The sequence below is a fragment of the Lissotriton vulgaris genome, chromosome 7 (genome assembly GCF_964263255.1).
Source record: "Lissotriton vulgaris chromosome 7, aLisVul1.2, whole genome shotgun sequence".
Taxonomy (NCBI): domain Eukaryota; kingdom Metazoa; phylum Chordata; class Amphibia; order Caudata; family Salamandridae; genus Lissotriton; species Lissotriton vulgaris.
The window spans coordinates 1379898009-1379922900 of record NC_141695.1 but is presented as its reverse complement, the minus strand read 5'-3'; the positions used below and the strand labels follow the sequence as shown (position 1 = coordinate 1379922900).

At 48.2% G+C, this 24892-nt stretch overlaps 1 protein-coding gene across 5 annotated transcripts in view; it reads left to right on the top strand.

The window, feature by feature from the left end:
• The window catches only part of INO80E (INO80 complex subunit E), a 258774-nt gene that overhangs the window by 132867 nt on the left and 101015 nt on the right, over nt 1–24892 (top strand). The gene's annotated exons all lie outside the window — the stretch shown is intronic.

Sequence of the window (24892 nt, the reverse complement as noted above, 5' to 3'; positions counted from 1 at the left end):
GGGGCGGCCGGGTGCAGAGGTAGTTAGGCCCAATGTTATCCAATGAGGGGCAGGGGTCCTCCGGTTGGTGGCTGCTGGCTAGCAGACCACCCGGCTGTGGGAGCTGAGCTCCTGGTCACTTGTTCAGGGCATATGGGGAAGTAGGATAGGGCAAAGGTTGCACGGCCTAGTGGTACTTGGGCGGCTGGGTGCAGGGTGATTTTGAGCCGTCAGGAGCTCAATGTTATTCAATGCGAAAGGTAAAAAATGAACAAAGACTGCAGGCTCGGGGACGGAGACTCTTCAGGGGCAACCACCACTTCGAGAGGTAAGTTGGGATCTTGGAGCACAGGTAGATACCCCAAAGGAAGGCACAGGGAGCTGCAGGGCGCCGGGTGCAGGGGTGTCTTTTGGAGTCGGGGAAAGCTTAACTTCAGCTGGTCGCGGTTGGAGGGGCCCTTGGTTCTGAGTCTGCAGGCGTTGTCTGGGTCTTCGAGGAGGGTCTTTGGGCACTGGACTTCGGGTCCCAGTCGTTGGGGGGACGCCCTCGTTGTCTTGGATCACTCTGGCACCGGCCGGGCTCGGGGGGTATAGAGTGGGCTGGTCTGGAACTTTCTGGCTGGCACCAGGGGTGTTGTTGCAGCAGAGCCTCTGCTGATGGGAGTCCCAGTCGTTAAGAGGGTCAAGGCAGGCAGGTCCTCTGGGTGTCCCATGGCTGCTGTACGCAGGAGTCGCCAGGATTAGGCAGGGGCAGGTTCCAGGATCTACAAGCCTGTAGGGCTGGAGCCAAATCAGTTGTTGTCGTCCTGTTAGCAGCTGCACGGCAGGTCTTCTTCCTCTTGATCTTCTTTCTTCTTCTCTTATAGGGATCTGAGGAAGGAAGTTTCAGGGTGCCCCCAAATAATACATTTAGGGGTGTTACAGGTAGAGCAAGGGCAGGGACCAATAGGTCCATGTCTTGGGGTGGGTACACCCCCTAGCCTGCTCCTCTCCTGTGGGAGGGGGCCAGGAGACTAGCTGTGATTGGGCAGGGCTCCCCATCTCCAAGATGGCCGGAGCCCGGGGTCTTGCTTCACCTCCCCTCTTCCACCTGAGGGGTGGGGTTGGCACAGGCTGGCACAGCCCCCTTCCTGACGTGGGGTTTCCCGCCAGTCTTCCTGCCAGAGTGGGTGTTGGAACTGGTGGGGGCCAGTTGCTGAGTACAGCAAATGGTCTGGAGAAGCTCACAGAGGCGGCATGCCTTTGAAGCTTCCCCCTGCCCATCCTGGGGGAGGAGTCCTAGCACCTCGCCCAGGATGTCCATTGTTGCAGGCCCAGGAGAGCGGGGTCCAGTAACATGTCTGCTGTGTGGCAGCCTCTGCAGCCACTCAGACCAGACATTGATTGTGGATTAGGATTTAGGGGGCATCTCTAAGATGCCCTCTGTGGTGCATTTTTCATTAAATCCCACACTGACATCAGTGTGGGTTTAATGTGCTGAGAAGTTTTATACCAGACTTGGCAGTCTTCAGTGTAGCCATTATGGTGCTGTGGAGTTCGCAATGACGACCTCCCAGCAATATTTACTCTTATTTATTTATTTTATTTATTTTAAAAGTTTTATATAGCGCGGACAAGATCTTTGCAGATATCAGAGCGCTTTACATAGAGGGGTACATGAGGGGGCGTAATCATACAAATAGATCAAGTAGATCAAAACAGTATAAATCGGTTACATATAGGGGTATATGAGGGGGCATAGTCAGATAGATAAATCAATAAATCAAACAGTACAAATAGGTTACATAAAGGGGTATATGAGGGATCATAGTCAGATAGATAAGTCAGTAAATCAAACAGTACAAATGGGTGACTGCAAAGCCAATCATGTGAGCAATGAGACAACTCATACAAGTAGGCAAAGGGGTCAAGCATGTAGAATAGATCGGTGTCGAATGTTAACAGAGTTCTAGATACTGGTTCAAGTGTATTTAGCCATGAGGATAGCTTTTACTTCTTTTTTAAAGAGTGTAGTGGAAGAGATAAGCCTGGTTTCTGAAGGGAGTGAGTTCCAGATCCTAGGTGCCATTCCCGAGAAGGAGCGCTTATATGTTTTTTCCTTCCGGAATCTTCGCGGTTTCAGCAGAAGATTGTGTGTGCCTCTAGTGTTTCTGGTTCCGCCAGAGATAGTCAGTTTCTGGGCGAGGTAGCCGGGTGATTTTAGGTGAACCGCCTTGTGTGTCATGCAGGCGATTTTCAGGTGTATTCTGGCTTCAAATGGCAGCCAGTTCAGGGATTTCAAGTCAGGGGTAATGTGGGAGTGCTTTTTTGACCCAGTGATGAGTCTCGCTGCTGCGTTTAGGGAAGCTCTTAGTGGTGCGGTTGTGGTTAGGGGGAGTCCTCATAGGGCGGTGCTACCGTATTCAATTCGGGGGATGACTATTGCTTGTACTGCGGTTTGGAAGTCTTTGGCTGGGAGGAAGGGTTTAAGTTTCCTCAGAGTATTGATCTGGAAGTTCGCTCCCTTAGTTGCCTTGCTGATATGTTGCTGCATGTTGAGATTGGTGTCAAGTGTTATGTCTAAAGATTTTGCTGAGTCCACGATGGTGGGTTGGACATTGAGTGCAGTTAGGTGTTTAAGCCAGGTTTGAGTGGTGGAGATCTTAGCTGGAGGTGAGATCAGAAGGAACTCTGTTTTCAGGGCATTGAGTTTGAGGTGATTATCGGCAAGCCAGGATTGGGTGCATCTGATTGTTGAGTTCAGGAGCAGGATGTCATTGGGGGATTGTAATTTGAGATAAAGTTGGGTGTCATCGGCGTACATGTGAAAGTGTACATTGGATGCTTGTAGCAAGGTGGTGAGTGGTTCCATGACTAGGTTGAACAGAGTTGAGGATAAAGAGGAGCCCTGGGGGACGCCTAGCGTTACAGGTATTGGAGAGGACATCAGGTTGTTGCTCTTGAATTTCTGTGACCTGTTGTGAAGAAAGGAAGTGAACCACTTGAGAACAGTTCCAGATAAACCCATTCTTGTATTTAGTAGTTCTAGCAGATTCTCATGTTTAACGGTGTCAAATGCTGAAGAGAGATCAAGAAGGATGAGGAGGCAAGTGTCGTTTTGGTCTAGCATTTGAAGTGCGTCGTCAATTATGTGCGCCATGGCCGTTTCTGTACTGTGTCCTGCTCGGAAGCCTGACTGGTGAGGGTTGAGGAGATCAAATTGTTCAATGTGTTTAGTCAATTGTAGTTGTGCGCATTTTTCCAGTAGTTTGGCGCGAGTGGGAATATTGGTAATGGGTCCTTAGTTGTTGAGATCAGAGGGGTCGGCTGTAGGTTTCTTTAGTAGAGGTTTGACTTGACCAACTTTGAGGGAGTCAGGTATGCTTCCTTGTTGGAGAGAGCTGTTGACAATTTTAGTCCAGAGAGGGAGAAGCAAAGGGGTAAAGTCTTTTACTGCAGAAGCAGGAAGGGGTCCGTGAGGTGATTGGATGGTTTCAGGGTGCTGAGCAGTTTGCCAATTTCTTCTTCCGAGTATGTGCCAAAGGTTGACCATGTAGCATTGTTTTTTGGTTCAGCGGGTGCTAGGCACTGGGGTTTGGAGTGGAGGCTTGCGTCAATAAGGAGATCGCTTTTTATGTTGTCAGTTTTTTGGATAAAGAAAGCAGCGAAGTCTTCGCAGGAGGGTGATTTACTCACAGTGTTGAGTGGTTGGGGTTGTTCCTTGGATTGTGATCTGATTAGCTCAAACAGTTTTCTAGGGCGGTTTTTTGCTTGGTCGAGCTGGAGGCTGAAGAAGTCTGATTTTGTACGTTTTATTTTCCTGAAGTAGGCGTTTCTATTTTTCTTCAGGTCTTTTAGGTGCATTGCAGAGGGAGCTGATCTCCAGGTACGCTCTGCCATTCGCATGTCTCGTCTATCATCATTGAGACTCCCGTCGTACCATGGGTTGGAGATTTTAGTAGAGACTCTTTTTAGCTGCATAGGTGCAGCCTCATTAATTATTGAGGTCATAGCGTTGAGATAGTGGTCAGTCAGGGTTTGAACGTCCGTATCGCCTGTTGGTGGAAGTAGGAGGTTGCAATTGTTGGGGGCAAAGAGCCTGGGTTGAGTTTTTTCATGTCTCTTTTCCAGACTTTCGGCTTTGAGAGTTGAGCCGGGTTAACTTTAACTTTTTCATTGATGAAGAATGTGATAATATGGTGATCTGACCAATCACAGGGTTGGATGGACTCGAGTAGGATAGAGTCCTCTTTGGAGATGATCAGGTCAAGGATAGAGCCTTTCTCATTGGTCGGGCTGTTGCATATTTGGGTGAGGTTAAGGGCGTCGAGGAAATTTTTAAGACTATTTACCACCGCGTCATTGCGATCGTTCCAGTGGAGGTTAAAGTCCCCAAGGTATATTTGGGTGAGCTGCCGCCCGGAATTGGTTGAGATCATATCCATGATTTGTTGGGAAAAGGTGAAGTTGTCCCTGGGAGGGTGGTAAATGCTGTGAAGAGAACATATCGGTTTGTCCTCACTGATAATGTCGAGGCAGATGTATTCACAGGATGTTGGGGATGGTAGTGAGGTGGAGTTGGCTCTCAGAACAGAGATGTTGTTCCTGTAAATGCATGCTCTTAATGGCATCACTGCACTTACAGTGCCCAGGAATGGCCCTGGGTACTGCAGGGGCACAGGGCTCATGCACCTGTGCCTACACCCCTGGCATAGGGCACCCAGCTAGAGGGGTGACTGATGTATGCCAGGGCAGTGAGTTTGTTTTCATGGCACACAGGGATGTGTGCCATGTCGACTCTTTGTTTAGTTCTGTACTTAGGCACTCAGCCTCAAAGGCAGTGTGTGGGTGCCCTTGTACAGGGCCCCTAAGGGTGGCACTATAAGTGCTGCAGCCCTTACGGGTCTTCTCTGGTCACCATGCCCTGGGTACCTAGGTTACCATTTACTTGGGGCTGACAGGTGGCCAGAGATGCCAATTGGGTTTTAGTTTCACCACAGTTTTAGGGAAGGAACACAGGCCCTGGGTACCTGGTTGGCAGGAGCCCAGGGCACACTCAGTCAAAGCACATCAGCAGTTCAGAAAAAAGTGGGGGCATACCAATGCAAGAAAGATGGCACTTTATCACACAGCCCTCCCCCCCCTTTCCCCCCAAGCGAAAGGTGATGAGACTATCCTTGCCCTAGGGGTCTTCATTGTCTAAGTGGAAGAACTTGGAAAGTCCATCCACATTGGCATGGGCAGTCCCTGGTCGGTGTTCCACTTCAAAGTCCATTCCCTGTAGGGAGATGGACCATCTCATTAGTTTTGGATTTTCCCGTTTCATCTTCATTAGCCATCTGAGAGGTCAGTGGTCAGTTTGAACCATGAAGTGAGTTCCAAACAAGTAGGGCTTCAACTTCTTCAGGCACCTAACCACAGCAAAGGCCTTCCTCTCAATGGCACTCCAACGCTGCTCTCTTGAGAGTAGCCTCCTGCTTATAAAAGCAACAGGTTGGTCTTGGCCTTACTCATTGATCTTGGAGAGGACTGCTCCTATCCCCAGCTCTGAGGTATCAGTCTGCACTATGAACTGCTTGGAGTAGTCTGGTGCTTTTAGAATGGGTGCTGAGCACATTGCTTCTTTTAGGGTGTCAACAGCCTTTTGGCAGCTAACAGTCCAGTTTACTTTCTTGGGCATTTTATTGGATGCGAGTTCTGTGAGGGAAGTCACAATGGACCCATATCCCTTCACAAACTTCCTGTAGTATTCAGTCAAGCCAAGGAATGCCCTTACTTGGGTCTGGGTTGTTGGAGCTGCCGAGTCCATGATACTCTGGATCTTGGGCTGTAAGGGTTGGACCTGGCCTCCACCAACAAGGTGGCCCAAGTACACCACAGTGCCCCGACCTATCTGGCATTTGGATCCCTTGATAGTCAGTCCTGCAGATTCCAGGACTTGTAGAACCTTCCCAAGGTGGATCAGGTGATCCTGCCAGGTGGAGCTAAAGACAGACATATCGCCCAGATAAGCTGCACTAAAGGACTCCAATCCAGTCAGGACTTGGTTCACCAACCTCTGGAAGGTGGCAGGGGCATTCTTTAACCCAAAAGGCATTACTGTAAACTGATAGTGCCCATCAGGGGTGGAGAATGCTGTTTTCTCTTTGACTCCTGGGGCCATGCCAATCTGCCAGTTAAGTCAAAGGTACTGAGGAATTTGACTGCCCCTAGCTTGTCTATCAACTCATCTGCTCTTGGAATGGGGTGAGCATCTGTCTTGGTGACAGGGTTGAGTCCTCTATAGTCCACACAGAACCTCATCTCTCTCTTTCCACCCTGTTAATGAGGCTTGGGGACCGGAACCACTGGGCTAGCCCAGGGGCTCTCAGAGGATTCAATCACCCCTAGCTCCAGCGTCTTGCTGACTTCAGCTTTGATGCATTCCTTGACTTGGTCTGATTGTCGATAGATTTTGTTTTTGACAGGGTTACTTTCACCATTGTCCACATCATGGGTACACCAGCTGGTCAGACCAGGGGTCAAGGAAAAGAGACTTGCAAGCTGTTGCAAGACTTGCTTGCAGTCAGTCTGCTGTTGGGAAGCGAGGGTGTATGAGAAGACCACTCCATCCACGTAACCATCTTTTGGGCTGGAAGAGAGGAGATCAGGGAGAGGTTCACTCTCTGCTTTCTGTTCCTCATCAGTCACCATCAGCATGGTGAGGTCAGCCCTGTCATTGTAGAGTTTAAGGCTGTCACATGGATAACCCTTTTGGATGACCTGCTGGTGCTAAGGTCCACTAAGTAAGTGGCCTCACTCTTTTTCTCCAGGATAGGGTAAGGGCCACTCCATCTGTCTTGGAGAGCCCTTGGTGCCACTGGCTCCGAAACCCACACCTGTTGTCCAGGTGAAATTTGAACATGGCAGCTTTTTGGTCATACCAGTGCTTCTGAAGCTCCTGGCTGGCCTCAAGATTCTAGGATGCCTTGTCCATATACTCAGCCAATCTGGACCTTAGGCCAAGCACATAGTCCACACTCTCTTGCTTGGAGAGGCCTCTCCCAACCTTCTTTCACAAGACAAAGGGATCCCCTTACAGGTTGACCAAACAGAAGTTCAAAGGGTGAAAACCCCACTCCTTTCTGTGGCACTTCCCTATAAGCGAAAAGCAGGCATGGCAACAGGACATCCCATCTCCTTTAGAGTTTTTCCGGGAGTCCCATGATCATACCTTTCAATGTCTTGTTGAACCTTTCAACAAAACCATTGGTTTGTGGGTGGTATGGGGTAGTAAACGTGTACTGCACACCACACTCCTTCCACATGTGTATCAGGTAAGCAGACATGAAGTTGGAACCTCTGTCTGAAACCACTTCCTTAGGAAACCCTACCCTTTGTGTAGACACCCAGGAGGGCCTTGGCTACTGCAGGAGCTGTAGTAACCCTAAGGGGAATTGCTTCAGGGTACCTAGTAGCATGATCCACTACTACTAGAATTAATTTGTTCCCTGAGGCTGTGGGAGGTTCAAGTGGACCCACAATGTCCAAACCTACCCTTTCAAAGGGTACCCCCACCAGTGGCAGTGGTATCAGGGGGGCCTTTGGGTGGCCACATGTCTTGCCACTGGCCTGACAGGTAACACAGGAGCTCACAAACTCCTTCACCTTTTGGTGCATCTGGGGCCAGTAGAAGTGGCTAACTAGCCTTTCCCAAGTTTTGTTCTGCCCCAGATGTCCAGCTAAGGGGATGTCATGAGCTAAAGTTAGGAGAAACTCCCTGTACGTCTCTGTGGCACTACCACCCTCCTGGTAGCTCCAGGAGTAGGGTTTCTTGCCTCAGCATACAGTAATCCCTCTTCCCAATAAACTCTGTGGGTACCACTGACATCTCCCTGTGCTTCTGAAACTGCTTGCTGCCTCAGGCTTTCAAGAGTGGGGCAGTCTTGCTGACCCTGGTACAGCTCTTCCCTAGTGGGTCCCCTTGGGCCCAGAAGTCCGACCTGGTAAGACTCAAGCTCCATGGGCCTCTAGGGTTTCCAAGTCCTCTCCCTGAGGAGAGGTGTCCCGAGAGGCTTGCTGTGGAGAAGCTGGCCCCCAGTCTTCTTGCTTTTTCTCTTGGTTGGTTGGGCCATACTTTCAGGCTCCAAACCTACTTGTTCACCCTTCTTTTTGCTCTGTGCTCTGGTTTGCACACACACCAGTCTAGGGATACCCAGCATGGCTGCATGGGTTATTTGCTCCACCTGAGCCCAGGCTGAGGTTTCTAGGTCATTTCCAAGCAGACAGTCAGCTGGCTATTGTGGAGAGACCACTACCAGTTTCAGGCCAGTAACCTCCCCCCAACCTATTGTCACCATAGCCGTAGAGCGTTGGGTGGTAATGCTGTCAGCATTGGTGACTGGGTAAGTCTTCCCAATCAATTATTGCTCTGGGGAGACCAGCATGTACTTCACCATAGTGATACTGGCACCTGTATCCCTCCGGGCTTCTAATCTAGTTCCATTAACGGAGGGATATTGCAAATAATTTTTACAGTTGGGTGGCCAACCAGCTACAGTGGCAAACTCCTTTTCCCCCAAGAAGACTAGACTAGCTTGAGTGTATTCCCAGATTTGCTCTGGGCACTCTGATCTCATCTGTAGATTCACTGTCCCTGGAGTAGCTGTACTGGGTACCTTAGGGGCTTTATTGTAGGGGCAGTTTTTGCCTACAGTTAAATGTCCCAACTTCTTACAGTTGTTACAATAGGCCTAGTTAGGATCAAAGTTCTTCCCCCTGTAGGGCTGAGGCACATAGGGAGTCGTTTGGGACCCACCCACCTGTACAGGTCTTTGGGGCCCTTTGGAAGACTCAGACTTTTTATCTTGGGGATTCTCACCACCTTTCCCCTGGGGAGATTTTGTAACCACCTTCTTTTGGTCACCCCCAGTGACTGTCCTTGTCACCCTAGTCTTGACCCAATAGTCTGCCTTCTTTCCCAATTCTTGGAGAGAAATTAGACCTAGGTCTACCAAATGCTGATGCAACTTTTCATTTGTGCTATTACTCAAAATGTGTTCCTTCATAAACAAATTATAAAGTCCAGTAAAATCATGCACATTGTGTCCAGTTAACCAACCATCCAGTGTCTTTACTGAGTAGTCTACAAAATCTATCCAGGATTGGGTCTGGGTTTTGTGAGCCCCCTGAACCTAATTCTGTACTCCTCAGTAGTGAGTCGAAATCCCACAATCAGAGTTTTCTTCATGAGGTCATAAGACCCTGCATCTGGCCCAGAGATGGTCAGAAGCCTGTCTCTGCAGTTACCAGAGTCCAGTTCCCACAGGAGTGCCCCCATGAGAGGTTTCTTTAGTCTTCTGAGTTCACAAGCCCTCTCAAAGGCTGTGAACCACTTGGTGATATCATCACCTTCCTCAAATTTAGGGACAATCCCTTTGGGGATTTTAGGATCATAAGATTGCTCTTTATCCTTATTATTGGTATTGCTGCCACCAGAGACTGGGGCTAAGCCCATCTCTTTCCTTTCTTTTTCTAGAGCCAGGAGTCTGGACTCTAGGTCTAATCTCTTGGCCAACTTTTCTAAAAAGTTGTCCTCTTCATTGAGGCTCTCCCCAGTGTGTTCTCTGGGGCCTAGTCCACCTGTGTGGTTCCTAGGCTCCCAGAAGCTGACTCTTGGAGATAAGGGTACCTCCTCTACCTCTGACCTGGTGTCACCCTGTTCAGAGGGGTGGCCATTTGCGTACTCAGCCAGGAGATCCTAGAGCCCTTGTTTGGTTGGATGCAGGCCCATGACTATATTTTTAAGTTTACATAGGGACCTCAATTCCTTGAAATTCAAGTGCAAGTAAGGTGTGATGTTGTTTTGAATGTGGCTTCCCACCAATAAGCCACACCCAATCGCTGCACTCCCATCTGGGAGGCAAATATATCTTCACACCTTTGAATAATATACACTTTTAAGCATGTCTCACCACCCCTGGCACAGCAAGACTTCAATACAAAACAAACAGCACCTTTTGAAATGGAGTTTTATTTAACAAAATGCAAAGACTATCACTTTTAGAATAAGGCTTGGGGTTTATTCAATTCTTAGCTTTATTCGATTTTCATAAAAACTTACATACAGAAGCACAAAATGTCTACAAAATAAAAAAAAACTTTGGTCCAAACTGTGGGAGTAAGTTCCTTAGTTCCATATGATAATTCATAGTTTTCCATACTTGTGGCCAATGTGCATTGTTACGGGGTGATTGAAGGCGGAAAGGCCACTGCCACTCAATGCGCAGATGCTTCTCCCCCCGCGTATAAATTGTCTCTGCCTTTGGTCTTAGTCGAGGGATGAATGCCATGCTTGGATAAAAATCGTGTAGGTCCCAGATGGATATAGGGCCGTCGCCTTCTCAGGGATGCAAAGTTTGGAGGTAGGGAACAATTAGTCTACTTCTAAATCTTATTAGAACCAAGTCGCCGTCAATGTCCTTTTGTAGGGGACCTAACCAGCCCACCCTTCTAACAGTCATGATTGTACCATCAAGATCTAGAGGCAAGGGCCTATTTTTAGTTAGTCAGTACGTGACTTCATTTAGTAGGTCTTGTTCCCATTCGGTTTTTCCGTGTTTGAGTGCTTGGACTCCCGCAAGGACACACACGAAAGGTGCAGCCTCCGGAGGTAGCTGTATATGAGTTGTTTTATAAGGCTCTACTCTTGAAGCAGTGTATTGTGATAGACCAGGTTTGGAGTGGACTTTAGGCGCAATAGGGGGTGGTGAGTTAGAGACTAGAGGATGAGTTTGATCATTACTGTTTTTTGCAGGTGGCATTGGCACTTCGGTTGTACCAAGTGGGTGGGAACAGTTAGGTGTTACAATCTTTTCAATGGGAGGTACGTTGGCCTTGATACTTTTCTCTATTCCCAGCACCCTATCCTCTAGAGTGGTAATTTTTTCAATCAGCGGAGAAATGATTGATCTAACCAATTGTTCGATCTGAGACGGAAAAATCAAGTTGAAAGGAGGTACTAGTTGGTCTAATTTTTCCTCCGAATTTTAGGGGGGATTAGTTACGGTCGATGGAGGGCTAGAGCACAGTTTTTGTAGTTTGGGTTGGTTCCCTATGGGATTAACCCAATCCCACTTCCTTTTACTGGATGAGAGCTGGGGAAGTACTATATTTTGCATATTTGCGTTTTTGGGTAATGAAGGGTGTTCCAGTGGGCTGACGATTGGAGTTGATATACTGGTTCTTTTGGCGGGGCAAGGTGGGGGACTTTTGATTTCATTTCTATCTTCTACAGTGGCATACCTAGTTTTGCAAAGAGAATTTAACTCGTCCAGCAGCGAGAGGGTTTTGCTCTGTACCATTCGTTAGTTCGGAGATTGCTTGGTGGATGTGCTATCTGTAATCTTGCAGGATTCATTCGTGTTAGCGGTGGGTGGAGATGACCTACCATGATTTTGTGACCCAGGACGTGAGCCTCTCTGGCTGATAGGTTTCTTGGTAGCCCCCTTGCGAGTCATGATGGGGTTTGCTAATGTTAGAATATTGCAGGACAACAAGACAATCTTGGGATATTTGAGAATTTTCGACTAGTGTCCAGTAGGGATATCCCTTAACAAGTGTGTAGGAAGGGGTCAAAGACTCATTACCTCAGTGATGTAGAAAAGTCAAGGGAGGTGGACCGTCCCGGCCTCTGAGGGCCGTAGAGGGCCCGCCCTTTGCCCGGGCTTAGCCCCGTGCCCAATTCCGCGACCCGCGGGCTGGACTGCTTTTAATGCACCTCCTGGCGCGAGATGTCAGTGGGCGGCGTGTCGCGCCGCTATGGCGCCTGGGTAGTGTAGTTCCAAGAGTCTATAAGGGACCGGTATGCCCCCCCTCGCTCGGCGGCCACGGATGGGCTTGCGGCGGCTGAGGGGAGGTATGGAAAGAGGATGTCCCCCGCCGGGAACAACAGCAACAGAGGTATGACCCCAAAGGATTGTGGTGTCCCCCGCTCCACCGGGGCTGGACTGCTTTTAATGCGCCTCCTGGCGCGAAATGTCAGTGGGCGGCGTGTCGCGCCGCTATGGCGCCTGGGTGTTGTAGTTCCAAGAGTCTATAAGGGACCGGTATGCCCCCCCTCGCTCGGCGGCCACGGATGGGCTTGCGGCGGCTGAGGGGAGGTATGGAAAGAGGATGCCTCCGCCGGGAACAGCAGCAACAGAGGTATGACCCCAAAGGATTGTGTTGTCCCCCATTACATAATACTCTCTAAACAAAGGCTGTCTCAGATACCAAATGCGTTAGATTCAAATATATGTAGCAAACTTATAATCTAAAGGCATGAATCAATAACTGAGCAAACTATTTTACTGATTAATAAACAAGCAATAACTGATATAAGGTAAGATACACTGGACGTCCTGCAAGAGATCAGAAAGATATATATATACAGAGTAGAGATTCACTCCGGATGTGCACCTCCCACACCACAAAGAAACACCTCAAACGATCACAGCCACTGGCTCACATCACAATGGCACTAACCACAAAACTCAATACATCACCTGATGCATACACTACCCACTTCTGGCCGGGGGAAGTCTTCACACAGCCGGGGATCAGAGCTCAGCAATCTGGGTTCAATCCGAAATAGACACGTCTGCCCTCTCTCAGAATCCAAACTCCCAAACTTCCACTTCCGCCAGATCAGTGGAGGCTCCCCCTTTTAATACAAGTGGAAACGTTGGTCGAAGCTTCTAGCAAGCCTCGCCTCCTTTTCCCATCAGATTCCGTACCACTCCGTGCCAAGGACACAGCATCGGTTGATCAGGACTTTGCTATGACTTCGAGAAGGAGCCTGTACATTCCTCTGATAAGAACCGGTTTCTACTAGCATGCAGAGTGCAGAAAACAAGTGAAAGCAAAACATAACTTCTCACCTAGAAAGACTCAGAAGATGGGGACAGCTCAGAAAATGGAGTCGCTTAAGCATAGACCACTAATGCAAGATGGCATAAGATTATGCTAAAGCCAATAGGCAAGCCCTGCCATTAAGCAAGATAAAGTCAGAAATCAGAATGGTCAAAGCCAATAGTAAGAACTCATAATTCTCACCAATGACACAATCCTACACAACTGCACGCCTTCAAATGCACATCCCACATGCTCTGCTCTTGGCAAGACTGTTCCACTCAGTAACAGCTCCCACTGAAAGACAGCAAGATTACAGAACAGAAGAGAAGCAGGCAAATCCAGGACCATCCTACATTAAGGAACACACTAAAATCAATTAAAATTGTGGTGGTGATGTTCATCATAGGGTGCTAAAATCACAAAAGTGTCTCATTTATTACAGGGTTCGAGCTCCTCAACCAGGTCCATGTTATCTCCACTAATAGCTGGGTTCTGTTGAAACATTCTAACCTGACAGTTCTAACCCTCTACACTAACTATAGTGACTTTTATTTTTCTGGAATTCTAATGGGACTTAAGCAAGGCCCTACCAGACTTTTAGTATTTTGGAAAAAACAATTTCAGAATTCTGAAGGCAATTTATGAGTTCTGTTGTGTGATCAGATGGTAACCAAGTAGTCCAACAAATGCAAGTTTGTATTCCACATCTGATCCACCAATGGGAGAAAGTGGCTCTATATATACTGGACCAAGATAAGGTACAGTGTGTATAGAGTCCACCAACCCCAGAGGTATAGCAGAGGTTAAAGCCAGGTGTGACCTTACTCTCTAAAGTGGTAGCTTGGTCGAGCAGTAAGGCAGTACCAGAGGACAGTGTAAAGCATTTGGTGTACATACTCAGTCAGCAAAAGGTTTCACACACTCAAAGACTGAACTCCAGGCCAATTGTTTTTATATCAAATATATAGTTGTTTTATTTCTAGAACCAACAGGTATCAAAATATACTGTTCTCAATATGAGATTTCTCAGATCAGTACTTTGCAGGAAGGCAATATACTTTGTAAACACAATAGGTACAGGGGTTGCAGTAGGCAACACAATTCTAAGCACAATTTAACAATGAGCTCAATGAGTTTTCCTCATATAAGTACAGTGGATTACTTTGGTAGTTCCAGGACTGGATCCTAGATTCAGTCCTGGGGTCTAAGCTGAAAACAATTTAATAAAAACGTTTTACTTATTGCAGTGATTTTTCAGGAATATAAAGCTATTTTAAAAGTTCACACTTAGAAACTTTTCAATGAAAATCTGGCAATGTTATCCAATGGGAGAAAATTCAGGTTGCATGTAAAGTACGATCTTGTTACTTTTGTAATCCACTGCACTGGGGCCTCAACTTAAAACAGGTAAGTAATTAAGTTTCAGTACTTCGTCCAATTTTTAAAGAATATTTCAAGTTTTCAAAAGTAGACAGAAGAAATCTCATAGAAAAGCAGACAATGGGTTCCTATGGAGTAAATACAGGTTACTAGTAAACCTGGTAAGGATTACTTTTGCGATTCAGTACTGGGCTACAAGGTACAGTACTGGCTTCGCTCCTGATCCCAGGTGAGTACTTCGGAATTCGGTTGATTTTATATGAATATTTTACGTTTCCAAAACTTCACACTTAGAAGATTTTTCGAGTTAAACCAGTCAATGGCAGGTAAGTGAGTTACCGGTTTCCAGGTGAGTACTCGACTGGTGAAGTTAGGGTTCTGGGCATAGACTTGTTGTAGATGATTCTAGGACTCTAGTAAATAATCCCGATTTCATGTCCTTATGTGGTTATATCAAATCATACCCTTATATAAGCATAAGAATCATACCCATATTAACCCCTTCCATGCTCATGATGGAACGGTTCCGTCATGAGCGTCGGTTGGCCTGTGCTTATGACGGAACTGTTCCGTCATGGTTCCATTGGTTCTTTATAACCTTCAGCACCGCAGCGGAATTCACGCAGAGCTGAAGGGGTTAAGACATAGCCAATGTAGTCCAAATACGGCAAGGATACTCCCATAGACTCCTAGAAAGCACAACGTGTTCTTAAACAAACCAAGCCTCCAGCAGCCCGGGAGTTCCCCCTGCTTCTGTATTGATTTGTCCTAGAACTCCTGGAGTCCTGAAAGAACTGCGAGTTCTTAGTGACGTCTTATGTCCAACCTTACATCAAACTCAGCACCTTCCAGGTATAAATATACCAGCATCTGCCTTAAGCAACACAGGGTGGTTTGGAGCAGATCGGCTATCTACTTGCCCAACGCCCTGCTGATGCGAGTGCCGAAGGAAGCCGACCCTCCCTGCTGACGCACTGAAAGAGACGCTGTCTTTTCTCCTGCCGAGAAATCCAGCTCCAGTGTTTGCTGTCACCCGTGCGGGTTGCTGGGAGATAGAGTCCTAAGAAAGAGATACAAGACCTCCTTCATTCTATAACCAAGGTACGGAGCTGATTAGACCCATAGAGAATTCTTGATTCAGATTCTTGGCAAAAATGATAACTCATCTACTCCTTCCCTGTACTAGGCTTAGGTTAGATACACTGGGGTAGGCGTATCTTAGAAACACCTGTTGAGTACGTTTAGTCATTATTTTATCATTGTATGTATTTTATCCATTTTAAGTATCTTATGGCTTAGAAACCATATAAATGCTTTTACAGTATTATTTCATAATACTCCTTTTACTCTACGCACTTTACTTTATGACAAGTATTGCAATTGTGGCAATTCACTTCTCTTGCATGAGAAAGTAGACTGCTCAATAAATAACCTTTTTATTGAAAACGCCCGTCTCTCTATTTCTCTGCACTCCTGGTGAAACTAAGCATGCACGATTGACTGAGTGAAATAGCTATCTAACTTTTCTGCGACTGTGGAGATATACTCCTTATTCTGGGGGAGCAAAGTTGTCATGTTTATGCGGTTGTCAGAAACTAATCCCTTCTTGTCTATTCAGGAAAGTTAACACCTTCTTGTTTACTCGAGAAAGTTTCTAGTGACCTCTGAGCTTGCTGGCATTTCATAATTAAGTCTAACATATTCAATAGAGACCTAGTCGACCTCAGTCCTACGTCTACACTGTCGTTTGTTATTCCAATGCGCAGAGCCTATTGGGAATCAAATATTTGCTAGCATTCGCGCCAAGAATTTTCAACTCTATTAAGGACACGGAGGCGAGGATTATGCTTCTCAATCTTTACTGCAATAAACACAACAGCCAATGAAAATGAATATTTTCATAAATAACAGTAAACAACTACATTTCCCATGAGTATAGGCACGCCCCCATAGTCCATAAGAACCCCTTGCGTGCTCCCATCATTCTCTTTCTTTGAGGCGAACTAAGTCCAACAAAAACTTGAACAATGAATAACTCCTCCAACGTGGAAGAAACAAGGTTTCAGGCCAAACGTCCTGTCGTCCGTCGTCGCTCAATCAGACTTCTTATCTGATCCTGAAAGAAAGGAAACATACCACCGTAATCACTGCATAACTGGGTGGGTAAGCTTATTTACTGTAAAATTTAAGCCGGGTGGGATAATCCTCGCCTCTGTGTCCTTAATAGAATTGAAAATTCTTGGCGCGAATGCTAGCAAATTTTTGATTCTATTACAGGACCGGAGGCTTCAGATTATGCTAGTTTAACGCTCATTAAAAACCACAGAAGAAATATCTCCCACTGGCTTATAATAAAACGTCTTAAACGTTGATTCAGAAGACCAATCTGCACATCGCATAATATCCTGGATACTAGATCCCAAACCGTAAGCCTCCATAAGACTCCATAGCGCCTCTCACTGAGTGAGCACCAAAAATCTCCGTATCAATACCTGCCTCCTTAATTATGAAGCGAAGCCATCTAGCAATTGTGGCGGCTGCCACAGGTTTAAACGGCTTTTGCACCGCAATCAATAATTGTGAACAACCTTGAGGCCTCAAGGCCTTTGTACATTCTTCATAAGCTTTCAAACATTTGACTACACATACTTTGTCATTATCAGGGAATGCATTATAATCAATGTGTCTTGACATCGTTTTGGTTCGACCAGTAATAGTAAAAGAAACCCCTTCCGGGGTAAACACTCTTCCTGTAACGTCAAGTGCTCTCACGTCTGATGATCCTCTGCATGCTGACAAGCAAAGTAACATGGCTAATTTTGCTGATAATTGTTTCCTAGACAGAAGTGCATTATCCGGCCATCTATTAAACAATGAAAGGACCAATGAAACGTCCCACAAACTGTATATTTGGGTTTTGGGGGATTAGCTACCCTAATTCCTTTTAAAAGTTTACACACCATCGGGTGCATGCCTACTGGTTTCCTGTCTATCTGGGCATGCCCCGCAGAGATTGCTGAACGAAAATTGTTAACCGAGCGATAGGCTAGGCCACTAGCTGCCTTATTTGCCAAAAAATTTAACACTTGGGGTAACTCTGCCCCCACGGGATCCACCTGTCTTCCCACGCACCAATCCACCCAGTTCTTCCAGGCCGCGGAATAACGCTTTTTGGTAGATGGTGCCCATGCCTGCTTGATGAAACCTGAAGTTTCGCTCGAAACTCCTGGCATATGCCACTGCTCCCTGAAAGCCTCCATGCCATCAGGGATAGCCTGCCCTCCAGCAGCAGAGGATGCTGCTCCTGACTAAGGCCCTGCAACAACCACTCTGAGTCCGGTAGCAACCGTGGGCGATCGCAGCTCCACTGCAACAGCTTGGGGAACTAAGCTTGAGACGTCCACCACGGCGTCACCATGACCACTTCCGCCCGTTGTCTGATCACCTGTGTCATTACTCTGGGGATTATCAAGAACGGGGGAAAGGCATACTGAATCCCCTGCGACCAATCCTGGAGAAAGGCATCGGTTGCAGTCGCCATCGGATCTGGCCTCCAGCTGAAGAACCTGGGGATCTAGTAGGTCAGCCTGGAGGCGAAGAGGTCCGTCTGAAACGGACCCCAGATTGTCTGTAACCTTTAAAAGACCTGGGGGAGCAGCTTCCAGTCGCTGTAATCCCTGAGGTGCCTGGAATTCCAGTCTGCTACCTGGTTGAATTGCCCCGGAATGTACTCCTCTATCACGGAGATCTGATTCTCGAGGCAATAGTGCCAGAAGTCCTTGGCCATTTGAACAAGAAGGGACGACCTTGTGCCGCCCAACTTGTTGATATATCTCACTGCAGACACATTGTCCAATCGCAGTAGGATACAACATGATGTCTGCTTCGGGGATAACGTGCGGATCGCAAACGATCCTGCTAGCAGTTCTAAGCAATTTATGTGTAGTTCGAGCTCTTGCGTTGACCATCTGCCTCCTGTGGAGATATCTCCGCAGCGCGCGCCCCAGCCCCATCTGCTGGCGTCTGACTCGGTTACTACCTCCGGCTGTGATCCGAAGATCGCCCTGCCGTTCCAGGCCTCCACGTGCCCGAGCCACCACTGTAACTCGGTTCGGACCTCCTCCGACAGTGGAATGGAGTCCGTGTACGACAGACCTCTCTGAAGATGTTTGATCTTCAGGCGCTGAAGAGCCCTGTAATGAAGAGGGCCCGGGAATATCGCTTGGATGGATGAAGCCAGTATTCCCACCACTCTGGCAATCGCTCTGAGTGTAACCGTCTGGTTGTCCAATAATTTCCGAATTTCCTTCTTGAAGTCTCTCAACTTCGCCTGCGGAAGACACAGTTGCGCTATCTGGGAATCTATTGTGAACCCTAAGAAGTCTATTACCTGCGTCGGTACCATCACCGACTTCTTCTGATTGATAACAAACCCCAAGCTCTGAAGCAGCGACATTGTCATGTCTAAGTGCTGCTGGAGCGTGGACTGGCTCTGTGCCAGAATCAGTATGTCGTCCAGGTAAATTATCAGCCTGACACCTCTCTCTCTGAGGTAAGCTACAACTGGTTTCTTCACCTTGGTGAAGCACCAGGGAGCTGAGGAGAGCCCGAAAGGAAGAGCCGAATATTCGTAACACTGGCCGTTCCAGAGGAACTGCAGGAACCTGCGGTGCGGAGGGTAAAATGGGTATGGACAGGTAAGCGTCTTTGAGGTCCAACCGGACCATCCAGTCCCTTTCCTGTAACAAATCCGCCAACAGATGAATACCTTCCATTTTGAAATGGTTGTAAGTAAGATATTGGTTGAAGTCTCTGAGGTTGAGCACTAACCTGTTGCCACCTCCTTTCTTCTGAACAATAAAGACGTTGCTGCAGAAACCGCAAGGTCCTTTTTGGCATTGTGTGATCGCGTGTTTCTGCAGCAAGTCTGCAATTTCCTCTTCTATGAAATTCTGATCTTGTCGGGAAAAATGGAGCGCAGGGGGGGTAAACACTTGTGTCGGATGAGAGAAGAATTCCAACTGAAAACCTTGTACAGTCTGCAGAACCCAAGCATCCTGAGTCAGAGTTTGCCACTGCGGAAGGCAGTGCCGTGTACGACCCCCCAGAGGAAACTGAGATATATCTGTTACACTCACCTGTTTTCTGCTGGGACTTGAAGTTAGCTCTGTTGTTTCCAGATTGGAAACGTCCTCTGTTGAAGCCTCTGTGGGACGGGTAGAAGGTCCCACCGCGGGTGCCGTCCCAGTCTCCTCTACCGCGACCATAGTCGCCTCTCTGGGAGCCTTGCTGATAGCCCCGGCCTGATGAGCGGCCCCGCCTCGCCCGGCCCTGTTGAAAACACGCTGTGTAAGGGCTCGTTTGATCCCCCTCTGGGCTTTGTCCAAAGCCGTAAATGTTCCAACATATTTGGACACGTCTTTGACAAATATGTCTCCGAACAAGTGACCATCTGCCTCGGCCAGTTCCGCCAGGTTGCTGTCCATCCTAAGGAGTAATGACTTGCGTCTCTCTGCGAAAATCGCGTTACCTATGAGGCAGAGTGCTCGTTGAGTCCAGCCTGCTAAAATGTCCGGGTCGACAGGTGTCGCACCTTCTTTGGCCGCCAGAGCCATTTCTAGTATCTTTGCTAAGGGACCCACGACGTCCAGCATTTTATCTTGGCACCCTCGCAAAGCTCGGTCGAGTCCATGTTTGGGGTCCTTCGAGAACTTTTTCAGGAAGGTCAGCATGCTGGCATCGATTTCTGGAGTTTCTGCCACATTGTTTGGCAGTTCCGGACGGGGACATTCAGATTTCAACCGATTGCGGACTTCTCTAGAGAAGCATTTTCGTAAGTTATCATGCAGATACTCAGACACAGCTGGAGGCGGGATCCAGTCCGAGGACCGGGGATGCATAATGTCTGACGGGTCAAATGTGAAAGGTGTGTTAACCTTGTCCTCCATAGCCTTAGGAGCCACTTTGGCCTTTTTAGGTCTCGCCTGTCGATGCGCATGCGCATCGAGCTTGCGAGACTATGGGGGCTTAAACAGACTTTAACCAACTTGCAAGGAATCGTGGCGATTCCTTGCAGTGCCCGTGAAAATCAAGCTCAATGCGCATGCGCATTGACATAAAAAGCGCGTGCACATGCCCCCAGCCGCCTGCCTTGCATGTCTTTTCCCTCAGGCGCACTCCTCCCACACCCCCGCTCCGCCCCCTCCCCTGCCTGCCCGTGTCGCATTTCTTGAGGGCACCTCCCCTCATCAGTTCCCCAGCAGCATCTGTTCACCAGCCTGCCGAGAGCAGCTCTTCCTGCTCCGCCCTCTCCCCACTCTCTCTCCCCTCACGACGCCCATCCCGCTCCGCCCCCTCCCCACTCTCTCTCCCAGCACTCTAGCACTGCTTGTTTTTTTTTTTTAAATGATTGTGCTCGGCCATCACGCTGCCTACCGCGATGCCCGCTATCATGGGTTTTATTTTCATTAATTTGCTCCTGCTCCACGCTGCCTAGCTACCCTCTTCCCCTGCACGCCTCCTCTTCCTCACTGGTGCCATTGTATCCGCCCCCCCTCTCCCCCTGCTATCATGTTCTCTCTGTTCCCCAGCCTGCCGAGAGCAGCTCTTCCTGCTCCGCCCTCTCCCCACTCTCTCTCCCCCTCACGACGCCCCTCCTGCTCCGCCCCTCCCCACTCTCTCTCCCAGCACTCTAGCACTGCTTGTTTTTTTAAATGATTGTGCTCGGACATCACGCTGCCTACTACGATGCCCGCTATCATGGGTTTTATTTTCATTAATTTGCTCCTGCTCCACGCTGCCTAGCTAGCACTGTGCCCAGTTTACTTTTTTTTGTAAATCTTTCCTGCCTGTGTTAATGTACATAAAAACGTTAGACAATAAACACTGGCCTGAAAGTAACTTATCACCCAATGCACGTGCATGCATCTCCCGGTCGCCACCCCAGTCTCCACTGCCCTCTCTTCCCTCCGCCCCCCACGGTCGTCTGCTCGCCTTCTCTACACCAGGTCCCATCACCCCTGCAGAGCACCCTTGTCTCCCACTGGTGCCATTGTATCCGCCCCCCCTCTCCCCCTGCTATCATGTTCTCTCTGTTCCCCAGCCTGCCGAGAGCAGCTCTTCCTGCTCCGCCCTCTCCCCACTCTCTCTCCCCCTCACGACGCCCCTCCCGCTCCGCCCCCTCCCCACTCTCTCTCCCAGCACTCTAGCACTGCTTGTTTTTTTAAATGATTGTGCTCGGACATCACGCTGCATACCACGATGCCCGCTATCATGGGTTTTATTTTCATTAATTTGCTCCTGCTCCACGCTGCCTACCTAGCACTGTGCCCAGTTTCCTTTTTTTTAAAAATCTTTCCTGCCTGTGTTAATGTACATAAAAACGTTAGACAATAAACACTGGCGTGAAAGCAACTTATCACCCAATGCACGTGCATGCATCTCCCGGTTGCCACCCCAGTCTCCACTGCCCTCTCTTCCCTCCGCCCCCCACGGTCGTCTGCTCGCCTTCTCTACACCAGGTCCCATCACCCCTGCAGAGCACCCTCTTCTCCCCTCCCTCGCCCCGCCTGTTGCACCATGCCTGCAAACGCTGCGCAGCTCCACGCATGGACCTGTGTGGACACCATGGAGTGTAACAACAGCATGTTTGTTGTGCGGATTATTTTCCTTTCGAGAATGATGTCATATGCAAAGCCACATGGTAACACAACGGCATGACTTGTAATTGAACGTCACGAATGCAATACTTTGAATAGTAAAGGTATGAAGCGGATTTCAAACTCATTCGTTCTTTATCATGATTGCAAATCAGACACAGCGTGTCTCGTGGCGCATGCGGAGACCAGCTGTAATTAAAACATAGGGATGATTAATGTAATACAATTTTGCAATGGTTCGCATCACTTCATGGTTTGGTTTATTTTGATATCGATTGTTGGCAAAGATTGAATCCACATAATGTGTTCAATGTTTATCCTTTCGTAGTTACATGACAGAATCTAGTTCAGGACGTCCCTTCAGACATCATAGGCTGGTTAAACTAAAATATCTGTGATTATTTATTACATGTATGGCCTTCATGCGCGCCCCCCCTCTCCCTCTATCTTTTCTCTGTGGTCTTGTACTTTAAGGGTGTTGGTGATTACATCAGAGGCACCACCATCATTTGTCTTCAAAGGCTTGAAGGCAATCTGCTTCCCCGCCCCTCCCCCCCCCCCCCCCCCCCCCCTGGTGTTTATGGCTTTTCTCGCTCGCTAATGCGTTTTTCCCCTCCCACCCTTCCTTTGATGTCCTCCACGTGTGGTCTCTGCCTGTCGCCTCTCCATCCTTTACAGCCCCTCTCTGTCATGGAGTCTCAAATTTGGGGACTACATCTTCAAAACAAGCCTGTTCATGCTGACACTTGCAATTATAATCCTTTCTTTCTTTCCTTTCATCCTTTATTTCCTTCCTTCCTTTCATTCCTTTCTTTCTTTCCTTCCTATCTTCTTCCTTCTTATCTTCTTCCTTCTTTCTATCATTCTTCCCTTCCTTTCCATCCTTTCTTGCCTTCCTTTTCTTTCCTCCATTCCTTCCTTCCTTTCCTCCCTCCCTTTCATTCCTTTCTTTCTTTCCTTCCTACCTTCTTCCTTCTTTCATTCCTTCCACATTATCACTCAGCACCACCACGGCATCACTCAGTGCCACCCATCACTCAGCGCCACTCCAGCATCACTCAGCACCACCACATCATCACTCAGCACAACCACAGCACCACTCAGCACCACCACAGCACCACTACTCAGCACCACCACACCATCACTCAGTGCCACCACAGCACCAACTTCCCTTCAACATCATCACTCAGCACCACCACAGCACCACCACAGCACCACTCAGCGCCACCACAGAACCACCACAGCACCACTCAGCACAACCACAGCGCCACCTTAGCACCACCACAGCACCACTCAGCAACACCACAGCACCACCACAGCATCACTCAGCAATACCACAGCATCACTCGGCACCACCCCAGCATCACTCAGCACCACCCCAGCTTCACTCAGCACCACTCACCATCACCACATCATCACTCAGCACCACCACAGCACCACTCAGCATTACCACATCATCACTCAGCGCAGCATCACTCAGCACCACCACATTATCACTCATCACCACCACATTATCACTCAGCACCACCACATTATCACTCAGCACCACCACATTATCACTCAGCGCCACACCAGCATCACTCAGTGCCACTCAGCACCACCCCAGCATCACTCAGCACCACCCCAGCATCACTCAGCGCAACCACAGCATCACTCAGCACCACCCCAGCATCACTCAGCGGAACCACAGCATCACTCAGCACCACCACAGCATCACTGGTTCAAATATGTTCTTTCAATGTTTCAAGCTGTTTTCAAGCTTTCAAGCTTTATTACAAATCACAAAAAGATGTTAATATTTCACTTCTGTTCTTGGATTTTCGTCACAATAAAAAACACTGGTTATAATCTTCACAAAAGTTAGTTACAAAAGTTTAAGCTATTGCCATTACAAATTTAATAAATTATTTAACAATTAATTAAAAAAAAGCCATTGTTATTTGTAATATCAATACATCTAAGTCACGTAAATAAAAAACATGTTGCATTACAAATGCTATAGGTGTCACATTTGCAAAAGTTATAACTATTGGCATTGTAAATGACAAAGCTATTAATTTAGCTATTTTAACAAACACATAAATAAAAAAAAATATATTTTATAAGGCCAATAGCTCAAACTTTCCTAATGCGAGACCTATTGCATTTCAAATGCTTGTTCTGGGGAGGAGGTTCCTCTGAAGTGTCGGTGTCTGTGTCCGTGTTGGTGGTTGTAGTGTCAGTATCCACCTGAGCCGGGCACTTCCCTTTCGCCTTGCCACCTGCATAAGCGTGCTCCGCTGTACCTGACGCTGGCAGAGATGCCAGAGTTTGAGAATGTGGTCACTGATCTTGGGGCTTTGAAGTAGTGGCTGTGGAAGGGGCTTGCTCCTTCTTCTGTTTCTTTGGTTTATCATACCCATGTCTCTTGGCAAACCCTTCTAACTGTTTTCTAATAGGCCGAAGGGCCACAGCTAGTGCCTGCTGCACCGTTTGAGGAACTTTGGTTTCCATGGCCTTGTTCACCGAAGCCTGGACTGAAGCATCTAGGGCTTCCACAATGTTGTCCTCCACAACAGCCTCTTGCTGACTCTCACCAACTTCCTCCTCACCACCATAGTAGTCATCAGGGTCCTGAGCCCACTCTTCCATTGTAATGCTTGTAATACTCAATATCAGGGACAGATCCTTGCTGTGCCCTACACAGGAGGGATAATGGGGGGGGGGAGGGGGTGTCAGCCCACTGCAAACTGACACACACGGAAGGTTACCTAAACCCCCTCAGCAAAGCTGTACTCAATAGGGTCAGAGACCTGGCCAATTATTCCCTGGAGCGTGTGCTCACTCCCAAGGCCTTGTATTTTACTGCCTTAAGCCAAATGCTGAAGGCGATCTAACCGGGAGCCTGCCGGTGTGTGGGACGCATGGAAAATGCATCCCATGTATGCTTGGGGATCGCGCTCAGGCGCGCCGCCCAAACGCGACCAAGTCCTACTAGAAAACAGCCCAATTTGGTCAGCGTTTGGGCGCGCGCGTCGGCCGTG